Source organism: Siniperca chuatsi, linkage group LG16, assembly GCF_020085105.1.
Source record: "Siniperca chuatsi isolate FFG_IHB_CAS linkage group LG16, ASM2008510v1, whole genome shotgun sequence".
Taxonomy (NCBI): Eukaryota; Metazoa; Chordata; class Actinopteri; order Centrarchiformes; family Sinipercidae; genus Siniperca; species Siniperca chuatsi.
In genome coordinates this window covers 19,566,143-19,579,922 of record NC_058057.1, presented here as the reverse complement: position 1 = coordinate 19,579,922, position 13,780 = coordinate 19,566,143, and the positions used below count along the sequence as shown (strand labels likewise).

General features: G+C 43.1%; 1 protein-coding gene across 3 annotated transcripts in view; it reads left to right on the top strand.

Moving 5' to 3' along the window:
- Positions 1-13,780, top strand: part of fut8b (fucosyltransferase 8b (alpha (1,6) fucosyltransferase)) — an 80,283-nt gene that overhangs the window by 24,537 nt on the left and 41,966 nt on the right. The window contains exon 2 of one of the 3 annotated variants that reach the window (XM_044168722.1): positions 5,794-6,182. The exons of the other annotated variants lie outside the window; for them this stretch is intronic. The gene's annotated coding sequence lies outside the window, so the exon portion shown is untranslated. The remainder of the gene's footprint in view (positions 1-5,793; positions 6,183-13,780) is intronic. 3 annotated transcript variants of the gene reach the window in all.

The following is a 13,780-nucleotide window of genomic DNA, read 5'->3' as shown; positions in this document are numbered from 1 at the left end:
TTCTCTAAAACGTCAGTGATTTGACACCTTTCTCTAGCAAACTTTGTAGCATTGACAGCAAGTTTATAGCTAAAATGGCACTTTTTGGCCTTTTGCCCACATCAGGATCTTCAAACAACACTTGCAAATTTCATTTCACCAACATACAGAACATCTTCATTTTACAGAGCCCAGCAGGTTTTGCCAAAATTATTGCCTCAAATTAACAATTTGTTTTAACAAGTAATTAATTCCCTCGAATGTATGATTTTTCCCCTTAAATTTGTCATCTTTGTTGTTTCCTTCTCTTTTCCCTTTAAACATGTGTATTACTGGAAAGAAAATCTTTTATTACTCATGCATCTGTGACTGTATGAAGCTAAAATACACATGAGAACGATGATTATGCTTAATTATCTCTGACAGTACATTATGTGTATAACAGTTTGTCTCTACTTTGTATTAAGCCGCATTACTGTTGTACCCATGATTAAAGAAAACAATGTCCCTGCAGCTGTTACTAACAGGTACACAATAAAGCAGCAAAGAAACATGCAGTAAAACAAATGAGCCATCAAAGCATCGTTATTTTTATTTTATTTTTTTAAATCTAAGTTAACAATCAGCATAAAAATGGATTTTCACAAATAAATTGGTAACATTGCTGTCTGTGGCATGAGACACATTCTGCAGCGGTCAGATACACATTCTGACTACTCTACCTCAGTGTTGACTGTGAGCATTGTGAGTCCCGACCCAATGGTATTTATCACTGAGGGCCTTTGTTGTCTTTAATAAATAGGCATATTACTGGGAGTCCAGGGTTCAGCCCACACTGACAGCTAGCCACAGGCCCACGTTTAGTCTTCAAGGGAAAAATATTCTCACTACTTCAGCATTTGGACGGGAACACCACAAGTCAGTTGAAATATGAAAGCATCATAAACACAGTAGAAATGGAGAGTTACCTAACTGAGATGTTATGTATTTCAATAAAGACACCAGCTTAAAGGTATAATATGGAGCATTTCTGCATTACCTATGTTATATATTTTGTTGAGCTGTGTACTTACATTATCCCACATGTTTCCAACAGTGTTCAAATCCAGAGAAATCCATAATTTTATTCGAGGTAACAAGGTTCAAGGTGCATTTCATTTGGTCGCCTGTCAATGGCGTCATATCCCACGGGAAACACGGGAAACACAGATGATATGTCAGAGAGTGAGGAAGGAAGTCGGCGAACTAGCTAGTTAGCCACTCTATTGTTTACTATTGTTTGTATTTCTCACTCGTGTTGGAGCATCATTATTCATTGCCATTTGCTGTGTGTTCTGTCGCTGAAGCTGTCCCTATAAAACATTACCGCGTCTGTGAACATGATTTCTGCCTGAGTCACATCAAATAGATTTTCATCGGCAATGGTGGTTATTTAACAATAAAGACAACAACTGCTTGATCCCTACTACTTCAGGGCATAAAAGTCCATCTTTTGTTATTGTTTTGATGTGAGAGACCCCTAGCGGTAGAGATTTCATACTGTACGTTTAACAAAAGTATAACAAGTTAAATCAGGTGAGGGAACTTTTTAACTATTGCTAGGTAATTAACTCCTTCAGAGCTCCTTTAGAAGTCCAAGCAGTGTTTGAAAATGTTGAGGAAAACATGCCTAGATGCATTCTGATTTGTGCATCTCACAGGTCAATATAAAAACCCTCCAAGTTCAAATCCTCTTTCCAATTTGTATTCACTTAACATCATCACATGCACAGCAGACCTTCTGTAATGTGGTGTTTACAACCAGTACATTTGGTTGGTTTTAGTGGTTATTAACACTGTTCTAATTCTTACATCTGCCCTAAAATACCCGTGGTGTCTCTGCAACGGTTTCACTCTGAACATGTGACAGAGGGTTGTGCATTTCATTTGAAGAGCATACCACTGCTTGTGCACCACTGGGATTTGTAAAGTTGAAATCACAAAGATATCTTTTTTTTTTTCATAGAAATGTGAAACTTGGAAAGAAATAATAATCTAGCGGATCTCTGCAGGGTGAATATTTAGTTGCTAAGGAACAGTTGTTGGCATTTGACAGGAACCCTCAAGTAAAGAAAATGGTGAAAGAGGCGGATGGGTTGGAGTGCATTTGTGGCAAAACGGAAACATGAGTGGATCGAAATAGGTTGTATGGACCAAATGGCAATTTCCCCAGGCCTGAAGTGGCTATGTTGTTTTGACAAATTGGCCCACATACAGGACAGTTGTTTACCAAACCAAGGCCATTTGAACAGCGTGGCCCACCATTATTGCAGCCATTTTAGAAAGCACTTATTTGAAGCTCTAAACTTTCAAATCTTTTTTCTTAGATTTCTAACAGTGATAGCAGTGAATTTTTGAAGTGTTGTAAAGCTACTGTACATATAACTATTTTGATTGCTAAAATGTAGAGGGTACCTTGATTGCTAAACACAAAGCTGTAATTTTTTATCTTCACGCCATGTGTCTTCAACACAGTTTACTCACAAAACTACCCCAGCAGCAACTGTAGCTGTCCATGTAAACCCTCTCTCACCACCGCTTTTTGTCTTTGTTCCTTCATCTTTGGCTTGTCGTCGCCATTACCCTCCTCACTCTGCCCTCTGGCAACCAGCGAAGAAGTCCATGACATTGATGCAGGATTTTCTTAACACGGTTCCCCATCCGAGCTCATTTTCTTCGTCAGATTGGGAGTTCGGATATTTATAATCTTGGGGCACCAGCTAATGGTATTTGCAGAGCAAAATCAGTTTAGCGCGTGTTTTCTGTAATGGCCTTGACTGCGTGGCATTGCCAGCGGCCCTGTCTTGAATGGTGGAAGGATGGCTCTAATTTGGGCTAATGGGTGACTCAGCCGTCATCATCATCATGTGTCCCTCAGTGGGCTGCAGATGGCTGGTGAGCCATGGGTGCAGCGGAGCCACCGTTACGCACACACACACACACACACACACAGCACAACACAATGCATCAAGTCAGTGACACATGCAGCCATCACTGACATTTGCGGGGGGTTATGAAATTCGACTTGCTCAGCTATAGGTGCACAAAACACAGAGGAAGAGGTTAATCAGTGGCCAAGTTAATCAAATCATTTGTCATCAGATTAAAGCATTGAACCTTCCCTTGGGCAGTCATCTAGGGAGATAACTGTGGCTGTGAGTCACAGGTATCAAATAGCTTTGAAATGATAATGCATGGTAAGTTACTGCTCGCTTTTGTTCAAACTGTACTTATCTGCACATGCTTGAAAGTAGAGACAATGCGAGCGAATTACTGTGGCAACTGGAATGCAAAGTGGGTGCCAGGCAGGTAGTTTTAACAGGGATGGTGGCCCTGTGTGCCAGCCTGTGTTAGGGCGAAGGGAGGGGGGCATCGACTGACTGAGGCCAGTCAGGACTGCTGCAGTGGCTAGTTTACATTCCACAGAGTTGGCTAAGCTTCACCAACCTCTGCTCTGCTTATACATGCACACACTAACACGCACACACACCCATATATACTTATATTTTTGCAATTTGTCAGAAACATACTGTATGCCCCCACTAGTACAAAATTCCTATAACTCCATCAACCTATCGCTACCTATACCACCAGGACACAATCATATTTTGTCTCACATCAACCATGTAGGCAGATAACAAACCACTTCATCTGTACCACCTAACCCCCGCCCCCTCCCATCCCCAAGTAACCTTGGCAACAGCGTCACTTTGCTTCATTGCAGTGGAGGTTGGAGGAGGGAGGGAAGGTGATGTGAGGTTGCAGCGTGGGGGAGTCAGTCCCTGAGGAGGAGCCAGCCAGTTTACAACTGTACAAAGCAGAAAAGGCTTGGCTCCCCCAAACCCCAGCCCCCCAGAGACCCATTACCAGGGGTCAGAGCACTCTCGGGGCGGCTCTGTGCAGGCCTCTGTGTGCAACCTGTCAAAGATCAGCTGCGGGACCTGAGTACAAATGGGGGGGCATGCCTGGAGGTAACTGGTGTCTACTGTGTATCACTGGTGTATGAGCTACAGAAGGAACAAAGAGGGTAACAACAGCTGTTGATTCTGCATTTTTACACTTATTGATTTGAACTGGGCGGCTGGTCCAGGTAAATTAATGACCCCTTAAAGGTCCAGTGTGTAACATTTAGGATGAGCTATTGGCAGAAATGAAATCTAATATTTATAAGTATGTTTTCATTAGTGTATAATCACCTGAAAATAAGAATTGTTGTGTTTTCATTACCTTTAGAATAAACCATTTTTATCTACATAGGGAGCAGGTTTCCTTCCACGGAGGTCGCCATGTTGCCCCGCTATGTTTCTACAGTAACCTAGAACGGACAAACCAACACCGGCTCTATATAGGGCCATTCGCGTTTTTGCAGCCACTGTAGTTTCTCCTACACGCTTTAGATACCAAACTCTAATAGATACCAAACTCTGCAGTCAGTTTTGAGGTCACAGTTGGTTATAATGTATGGTGCTTCTGTTATTTTGTCCAATGGAAAAAATAACACCTAACAGTATATTGCAATAAATAACTATGGTGTTTCTGTTATATCGAAAAAATAATGAAAACTGACAACATAATAATGTTATAATGTAATCCAGTACAACACCACCACAAACTACAGCTTCAAAAATTACTATTATAACCTTCACAAAAGTAGATATATTCCAGGGCTATTGCACTGGGTTGCATTAGAATTTACAGATTTTACAATATTTATATGATTTTGTCCACCTCCTATATGGAGACAGTCGTCACTAGGCCATATATTGAATACAATGAAAACGTTTGAACCATAGCCTGTACAAGAGGCTATGAAGATAATTGACTGTACATTTGTTTCACAAAACTGGCGATGATCAGTTGGAGTATAATAGTAAATCCAGTAAATTTGCATGAGTAAGTTAGGTAATGCTAGTCTCGTTAGCTTAGTTATAATAGAATGAGAGACTTTCTTGCCTGAGCAAAGATGAGATATTGAGCTGACTAAATGAAATGTCAACAAAAATGCTGCCAAAATACAGCCCACTTCAATATGGACACACAACTGAAAATTGATGAAAACAACTGTCAAACAAGTGGTGGGCCGAGGATTTAAGAGTATTTTACAAGTCTTTAATAAACATATCCCACACCTCCTTCCCCCACCACTGAAATTGACTGCCAGCTATTGGGAAACGCTGCATGTACCACAAGTTTGTGGGCCTTAAAGAAAGCAGTATGTGCCTCTGTGTGTGTCTGTGTTTGGGATGATATATGTTTTTGGAAGCATGTGCACCTGTGCTTTGGTTAGAACCATGTATGCTTTAGTATGCATGGGCTCTGTGAGTCCTGCCTTCCCCCTATGTCACCCCCAGTTATAATGGAGCCACTGAAATCAAATCAAGTCAAACTCATTTCATGCCCCCCCCGGCACCAACAAAAATATAAGATGACATTAAGGAATCGTAAACATCCAGCTGACTGCATGTGAGGACGACACAGAACATGCACATGCACACACACACACACACACACACACGCACGCACGCATCACTACATAAAGATAATTCAAAGCAGTGGCATATGACAGGTCTTGCACATAATGTTCCTTCCTCTCTACCCCTGTAGTCCCACAGTGCCTAGTTGAAAGGACCTGTAGCCCAGCATGTACAACTTTTTTTTCCCCCCAGAGACAGTATATAATGAGAAAGCACCATTAAGGGTCCAGCAGGAGCCTGTGCCTCTGTGCTGCTGCTGCTACCACAGTTAACCGTGAGGTCTTTCTCTTTGTTTGTTAAGGGGAAGAGCAGCCGCAGACGTCCCTCGCTCTCTGCTTGTTAGCCAGCAATAATGACTAGGCTGTAGGGAGCCATGCTACCAGGCCAAGGCGCTGGAAACCTGTTCCCCTCTGCTGGCCTTCAGCTTACCGACAGGAAGGGGAACAAAAGCACACACCACAGAGGACACACTGGGAGGATCAGATCCGACAGACTGAGGAGGCAAGAAGGGAGCGTAGGGGGGAGGAGAGACCAAACAAGACCATTGCCGACTCGTACACAAGCACGTGGGTTCTCCAGGATCATTCTATTCACAGGGATGTGATTAGAATTTCTAAGCCAAACTGCTGTTTGAATTGGAGAAATTTGTAATAGGCATAGTCTTAGCTGAGGATCTTCCAACACAATCAAGTAAGACTCGCTTTTATCTCAAGATACGAAATAAAAACAAACCCTGCCTGTGGTGTTTTAGTACATGGAAGAAATTTGTGAATGCATTTCACAGTTGAGTTGTTTCTATGATCTCATATGTTTAGTAGTTTCCAGATGGTCTATGTTTATCTGTGATTAGTGATCTATACACACACTCATATCCTGTGTGCTGTGACAGAGAGGTATTATCATGCCTGTTTATTGTGTTTACGTTACACATGAGCAGATCAATAACTCAGACGGAGACACATGAGCCATCTGCATTACAAGGCAATATAGCAGCAATAACACGGAATGGCCTGTTTGTTATCATGCCCATTGCATGGTCACCAGGAAAAGCAATGGGAATAACTCTTGTCATGTAGTAATAAATGTGTGGATAAGGATGTTGTATGGATAGTAATATACATTTTAAGGCACTACAAAGGCCCATAAACAATGAGCAGTATGACCGACAGAATCCCGAGGACACAAATGCAGTTTACTGCATTTTTACCTGCCAGTGTTTTGGTTTGCAGAGTTGAAGATGAAACCATCGATGCACCCTGAGGGGTGGATTAGCCATTGAGGAAGCATTTCGTTGCTCGGCTTGGCTAGTATCGATAGGCTGCGGCAGGGAAGTTGTTGTGAGCCATGGCAAGCTGGGAAAGGAGTGCAAAGACAGGCACAAGCAAGACTTATTTTAGTAGTTTACATCAAATTAAATGTATCAAATGAAGTATTTATTGTACTGAGAGTGTACTAGAAAAGATGGTAGTGTTTTTAACTATATTATTATCATTATTTTACTAGTGCCTCAGCCCAGGGCGATAGTTTTCTACCCTTTTGGTGGATTGCGGATCGAGTGCAAAGTTGTGTGAAGACTCACAAACAACATCTGCAGCAGTGGCAACCAAGCACTCCCTCTGTGCATCATTCTACTGCCAAGTCCGCCCACATTCCCTCTCATCTGCTCAGGCCATCATCCCTTCTTCCCCTTCCTTGCTGTTTCTACTGTTGTTGCCTTCCAGAAGACCCATCTTTCATGTGGACTGTTGACTTAGCACAGGCCCGGCCAGTCCGGCACTGTGGATTCACTTGAATGGAATTGAGCTGAGCTGACTGCAGTGCCGAAACACAATAGGCAGTGCATTATTGATTATGTTTGTGATCTAACCTTGGTGCTCAGGAGTACCCCTCCTCCTCCTCCCCCCTTCCCTGTGCTCATGCATAATTTCTGCAGCAAAAAGGTGAATTTTTTCACCCCTTAATGGTTAGTTGGGTGAACTATGAGAGATTTCCAATAACTCTGGATTTGGCATTCAAGTTCAGCTCCCTCTGTTTATCAAGTGGTGGATTCTAGTTCTGGGCCTGTCATAGGTCAGCATGGCAGACTGAGACAAATAGAATGTCTGTCCAAGAGCGAAAAGAGAGCGCTCTATTATAAATAGATGCAATCAATCAGGGGAATGTCCTTCATTTGGCATGCGTCAGTCCTGGAGGGAGAAATGCATATTCAATCTTGAACAATGAGTGTCACTCACACCGCTTTCACCAGACACATGACAGCTGTGCACAGTGGCTGGTTACACACTCGGAGAATAGGAGCTGCAAGCAAGTGAGGGGGTGAAAGCCCAATCATGGCACAAGGGAACTGAATAAGCAACAAACCGGTACCCTCCCCAGAGGAAGATTGATGGAGTTCCCTGTGATGTCTAGACTAGTGTCAGTTGTTGTCAGTTGACAAGACACACATGTAACATTACATATATGCAACATTGCTATCGTGTCCTAAGTGCAATATGTCAGACACGTACTGTAGTGTCCTAAAGCAGGGTGAAGGGCAACAGAGTCTCCCCTGCGGGTTGTCTCTCGACTGATCCTCGCAACTGGAAGGGGGGCAGTTTGCTGTTGGTGTGTTATTGAAGCAAGGATGCAGCTGCTCTCTGTTGGATTACAATGTTCCGCCAGCAGTTGAAGTATTTAGTCTCTCCCTTCACTTTCAGCTTTCGGGTTTGTAAACTGCTATGTCTTTACCAAGCATTAATAAGGTCTCAGCAGTGCCTGCACTGGATAGAAAGAAGGACAAGCCTAGACAGAAATACTCCCTTTTGCAGCAACACGTGATTTCATTTCTCTATTTTGCTCTGTGAGAGACGGAGTAGTAAAAGGAGCGATTGTGTTTGTAGGTGTGATTGCATCAGCTCAGCGTTAGCACAGCCTGGCATGCTGTGTATTGAGTTTTTTCATCTGCTGTTATTTAATGTGATTTGAGCAACATGTCCTGCTTAGTGGCAGGGTGTGTGGAGAGGAGAGATGTGGTGGCTGTTTTCTCAGGCTCCGTTAATAGGGGTCAGGGAAGACAGTGTGCCAGTATTTCTCTTTAATCGCATTTAGGAAACTTCATCCCCTAGAGGTAAGGCAGGAGTCTTGTGTCTTTTTTTATTGTCCTCTGGAGGAATGCAGAGTTGAACCATTTATGGCCAAGCTCGAATGACTACACTAAAAAAGCCTCTGGTTTTGAAAAGCCACAGAGGGAATGTTTGCACTGTAGCCTGTAATTGTCAGTTTCATTACACTAACAACCAATGGTATATCTGAGTCAAGCCAGTCAAGGCTGAATGTAGTGAATGTGATTAGTGTCTCCGTCAAAGCAGAAAACCTTCAGGCTGATGACAGGATTGTTTTCCTACAACACTCGAATAAACTCTTTCTGAACCAGTCAAACGAAATCATGCCAACCACCGCAGCTACATCTCAGACAAAAAAAAAACTCCTTCCACATGAGGGTCTACACATGGAACTGTTAGACAATCTATACATTAACTACAAAAGACTTATAAACAGGTCACATCGAGTGGAAGGAGCATCCAAGCGGATGCTGATGGGCTGAGCAGACACACACAGTGCCAGACGCAGAGCCCGAGTGGAAGAGATGGAGGAGAAGTCAGGCAAACAAACGAGTACGGACCCGAAGCAGAAAACACAGCCTGACGGGGACGAGGAGCTCTGTCAATATGACTTGTGTTGTGACGCATGCAGGCTGCTGTGGTGGAGGGACAGGGAAGAGGCAAGGCTCTTTAAAGAAAGATGGAAGAAAAAGGACAGAGGGGTGGTAAGCATAGGTTATGAGGTGCAAAAATTGGATCTTAACTTTTTTTGTTAAATTGTGCCCAAGCTGTCCCAAACTCTAGTAATTTAGTCTAATCTACAACCAAACTCAGTTATATCCAAGCCCACTGAATCCCAACATTGCTAAGTATTTTCTCATCATTAAGTGAGGCTAAGAGTATTTTAACATTTTCAAACAATCCTGACCCAAAGCAAAGCAATTAAATGGAAAATTCAGCGCAAGCTTACCCAAGTCTGTTTTAGGCAGATCCCAGTGGGTTTGGGCTTTAATGTCAAGCTCTAACAGAAATCTGTAAAGATGAGGAAGAGGAAATTAAGTTAAGAGGAAGCCAGCGACCAGAATAAAGCAATAGGGAGTGGAACAGAGAGTTGACAGGACAGCAGTCAGGCAGGAGCACGTCACAAAAAACAACCATCTCAACTTGTCAATTATTAATTTCGTGCCAGTCGCCAGTCCATCACCAATACCAATACAGACAGACCAATGCATACAGCTGTGTGCAATTTCGAGTTTTCATTTAATCTTATATGCACGTCTTTGGAGTGTGGGAGAAAACTGGAGCACCTGGAAGAAACTCAAAGGGAAGAGCAAACATGGAGGGTGAAGTTGATGCAGAAAAGACCAGAGCTGAGAGTGAGGGACTTCTTGCTTGGAGGTGACATCCTGACTGACACTGAACCACCAGGCCATTTTCAATATCTGCAGAATTGTCTTAAAGGAGTCATTTTAAACCGCTTTAATGTGTCTTATGCAAGATTTTTTTTTTAAATGGGTGACATTTCAAAATATATGGAATGGTGCTTTATTTCAGGAGGAAGGCATTTGTTTGAACAAATGTCTAGGAAGTTATCTTGTAATCAACTGTCTCCTGTGGTTGGCAGATATTTTTTCTCTCTTGTCTTGGAAAAAGCAAGATTTTAAGGCTGAACAGAGGATGAATAAATATGTCACTTGTTACTGCTGATGTGTTTGCGCAGTGTGGGGATATAAGGTCACAGAGCAAAGGAGCTAAGGGTTGAAGACAAGAGAGTGGAGGTAACGTAGCAGAGAGCGATGAATCGGTGGGAGCTGTGTGTTACTGCTGTTTATAGAACTCCTTCTCTGTATTAGTCAGGACTCGGGCCCCTCGGGGAACACTCTTCATCTCCCCCTCTGTCTGTGTCTACAGCCGCCATCTTTCTTCTGATTACCATCTCCCTCGCTCTCACTTTTCCTTATTTTAATTTTTTCCTCTCTGTCTATCTCTGAGACAGTTTTTTTTTTTCTTGGTGTTCTTGCTGTCTGGGCAATCTTGTGCTGTTTAATTTTCCCTTTTCCTTGTTCTCAGTCTTCTTCCTCTTCCTCCTCTACTGCTGCCTAGGTCTGTTCTGCCATAGCTCTCCTCTCCATCTTTTCTTTCCCTCAGTCGTTGCTTTATCATTCAAGCCTTGGCCGTGGAGAAGACACTTTGACTTGTGGCTTGTGGGGGGCTACTTTTGCCCTGAGCCAGGGTATAATGGGAGTTAACCGCTTACCATAAATTCTGTCGCAGAAGATGAGTGAGGTAGAGAGTGTTCAAGGGTGGGGTGCACTGCTTATTGTGTTGGAAACGTAACTTATTGCACAAGAGACCGCCGGGCCCCCTGTTCTCGTCAATCTTGGCTTTTATTGGGAGATTGCGATAGGAGATCAGGACAATTTTTCCTCACTGTCTTCCTCTGTTGCTTGTTTCCCCTAACCGCTGGCTTTAACTTCTGACACATTCCCTCTCTGTCTGTTCTCACTGCGGTGCCATTTCTGACTTTCTCCCTTTACTTTCCTGCCAGCACTGTCACCCAGACTGTGGTTACACGTTAGCCCATTTCAGTGTGATTTTTGATACCTGATCACAAAGAGTGTTTCATTGGTTCACACAGCTGGGCATCCACACTTAACCTGAAAATGCCTATTATATCTTCTATGTGTGTAATACTTTGTTTAGAACACCTTTTTTCCATGTTTTTATGTAGTTCTCATTGTGGATTGCAGCCAATTACATAGAACTGTAATGATAATGTGAGCCTGACCACTTCCAAGGCTTGTTTCAAAGGTCTGATTGTAATCTGAGCAAAATCCATATTCAGTGGATCCAGGCGTATCACATTATGCGTCACTGCATATTCAGATGATAAAAATCACACAATTTAGCAGTGTAACAGTAGCTGTTCTCTCTCTCTGTCCTCTTTATTTTTTCTCCTCTCCCTCCCTCTCTGGCCACTGATTTTCTTCAAATCATTGTTTCTTTTCACTCTCTCTTTTCTCTTGTGTATTAAGTCAGTCATTAGGCCTCTTTAAAGTGACTGAATGAAGGTTGGCACCCTCTGTATGGGGTCACCACAGGCCCCTCCACCCTCCTTCTCTGCCCCCGCCTCTCTAGCTTATCCCTGGCACCCTAGGCCGTGAAAGGTCAGCTGTCATTGGGACTCATTATGAGGAACAGAAACTGGAACAGACAAGAAGTGTGTATGTGTGTGTCTGTGTGTGTGGATCCAACAGCAAGATACTGTAGCTCAAGGTAGATGGATAACGCAGAACTTGAGCTTCCCATTTTCTGTTTCTTGCAAATAATGACGGTCAACGTTCTTTGTAGCGCGCTCTCTGGCTCACAGAGGATTGTATTTCTCAACACTGCTGTACATAAAGTAAATTATCAATTCGTAATGATGCTTAGTTCCACAACACTCAAACTCTCACACACACACTCTGACACTTAATGTCCTCTCTGCTGTAGGCATGATACATGCAGCTGCTTGAGTGGCATTGGCTCTTGCTCTTTTCCCTTCTCTCCCAAACACACACACGCACACCGTTGCAGAGCCAGTTCATCATCCTCACTGACACGGTGAATTTACAATGCTGTCCTTGACCACGTCTGAGCCCCAAGATCCACCTTCACTCGTCGGGAGACAGATTAGGTTGGCAGGTGGGGCCCCCGCCCAGGTCCATGTTTTTATTTGGACATAAAAAGTAATAAAACAGAGGAATGATTGGTGCATTTTACTGCTAATCATATATCCCTCTTTCCCAATTAAAAACTTGTTTGCATAACCCGCAGCACAAACATACTGCCCCTCCCCCGGGCCAATGAGGTGTGTGTGTGCCGCTGTGTGTGTGGGTACCTATCTTTGTGTCACCGTGTGAGTGCGCGTGCATGTGTGAATCCGCATGCATGTGTATCCTCCTGTCAGCGAATTCTCCACAGAGATAACCTTGAAGGAGAGGCTGTGTGCTTAGCTCTGATACTGAATGGCAAGCTGCAGCAGGCTCAGCGGTTGCATTGCTAGAACTTCTCTGAGACCTTTAGCCACTTCTGCAAGACTTAATCCCAAAGTTGCGATGAGGTGGTCTGCCTTCAGTGCTCAAGTGGCGGCCCTGCTCAGATAGTTGGTGCTCGATGATAAGTGTGTCGCTCTTCGAATACACAGCCCTCTTTGAAAAGAGCTGACAAATATTTGATTTTTATACTCTCTGGTAATCCTGTCCAAATTATACCATGTCTCCATTAGAGGCCGACTGTTACATTGGCAGGCCGACTTTATTGACCAATTTTGATATACTTTATCTGCACGGCTGAATGAACCTGTTAAGAGGCTCCGGAGCAAAATAAAAAGCCCCTACTGACCCCCTATCTACCATCTTTTGTGCAATGTGTATGTGTACTCAAGTTCCTACAAGTTCCCATTAAGTGAAATGCAACCAGTACACCTATGCTGGGATAATACTTAATTTGTGTTGTGGTAATTATATGAGCACAATGTAAACTAAAATAATAATGCTCTTAAAACTAGATTTCGACACAGGGCCCCTCTACAAGAATTGGCATCAAGATCGGCTAATAATGCAGGACCCGCCTTAGTTGATACTGTATTTTAGTGGTGCAAATTTAACAAAAGCTTAACAAAACCATCTGACATGCAGTGAACCTGGGGCTTTTGGGACCCCTCGAGGTCTGGGGCCAGGGGGCAGTTGCTTGCTTTGCCACAATAACAAATTGCAGTGTTTTTTCCACATTATATTTATCATTTCTCTTGAGTTGTTTTCTAGTAAGTATTATCTTCCTACTGTATGGTCTAAATGCTAAAAGAATGCTTAAAGAATTCTTCTCTCTGCCAGAAGTATAATTCTGGTGGACAAATACTAAATCCCTCCATTTTATTTCAATTTAACTTGATTGTTTTGCCTAGAAACAGTCACATTTAAAGATATTGACTCCAAAAAAATGCCTCACCTCCTTCGCAGTGCGTTAAAACCCTCAAATTCCCATAAACAATTCTGAGGACATGAGCCTGGTGTACTCTGTGTTAGCTATGGGCCTTTCCATGTGTATGTATTAAAACCCAGTGCAGTTACTTTGGGCGTCATGCCCTTTACTCTCCCAGGTCGCCATCTATTTGTTTTCTTCTCTTTCCCCACGCCTGTCCTCACGCCAGGCTTTCTCTCTGCCATT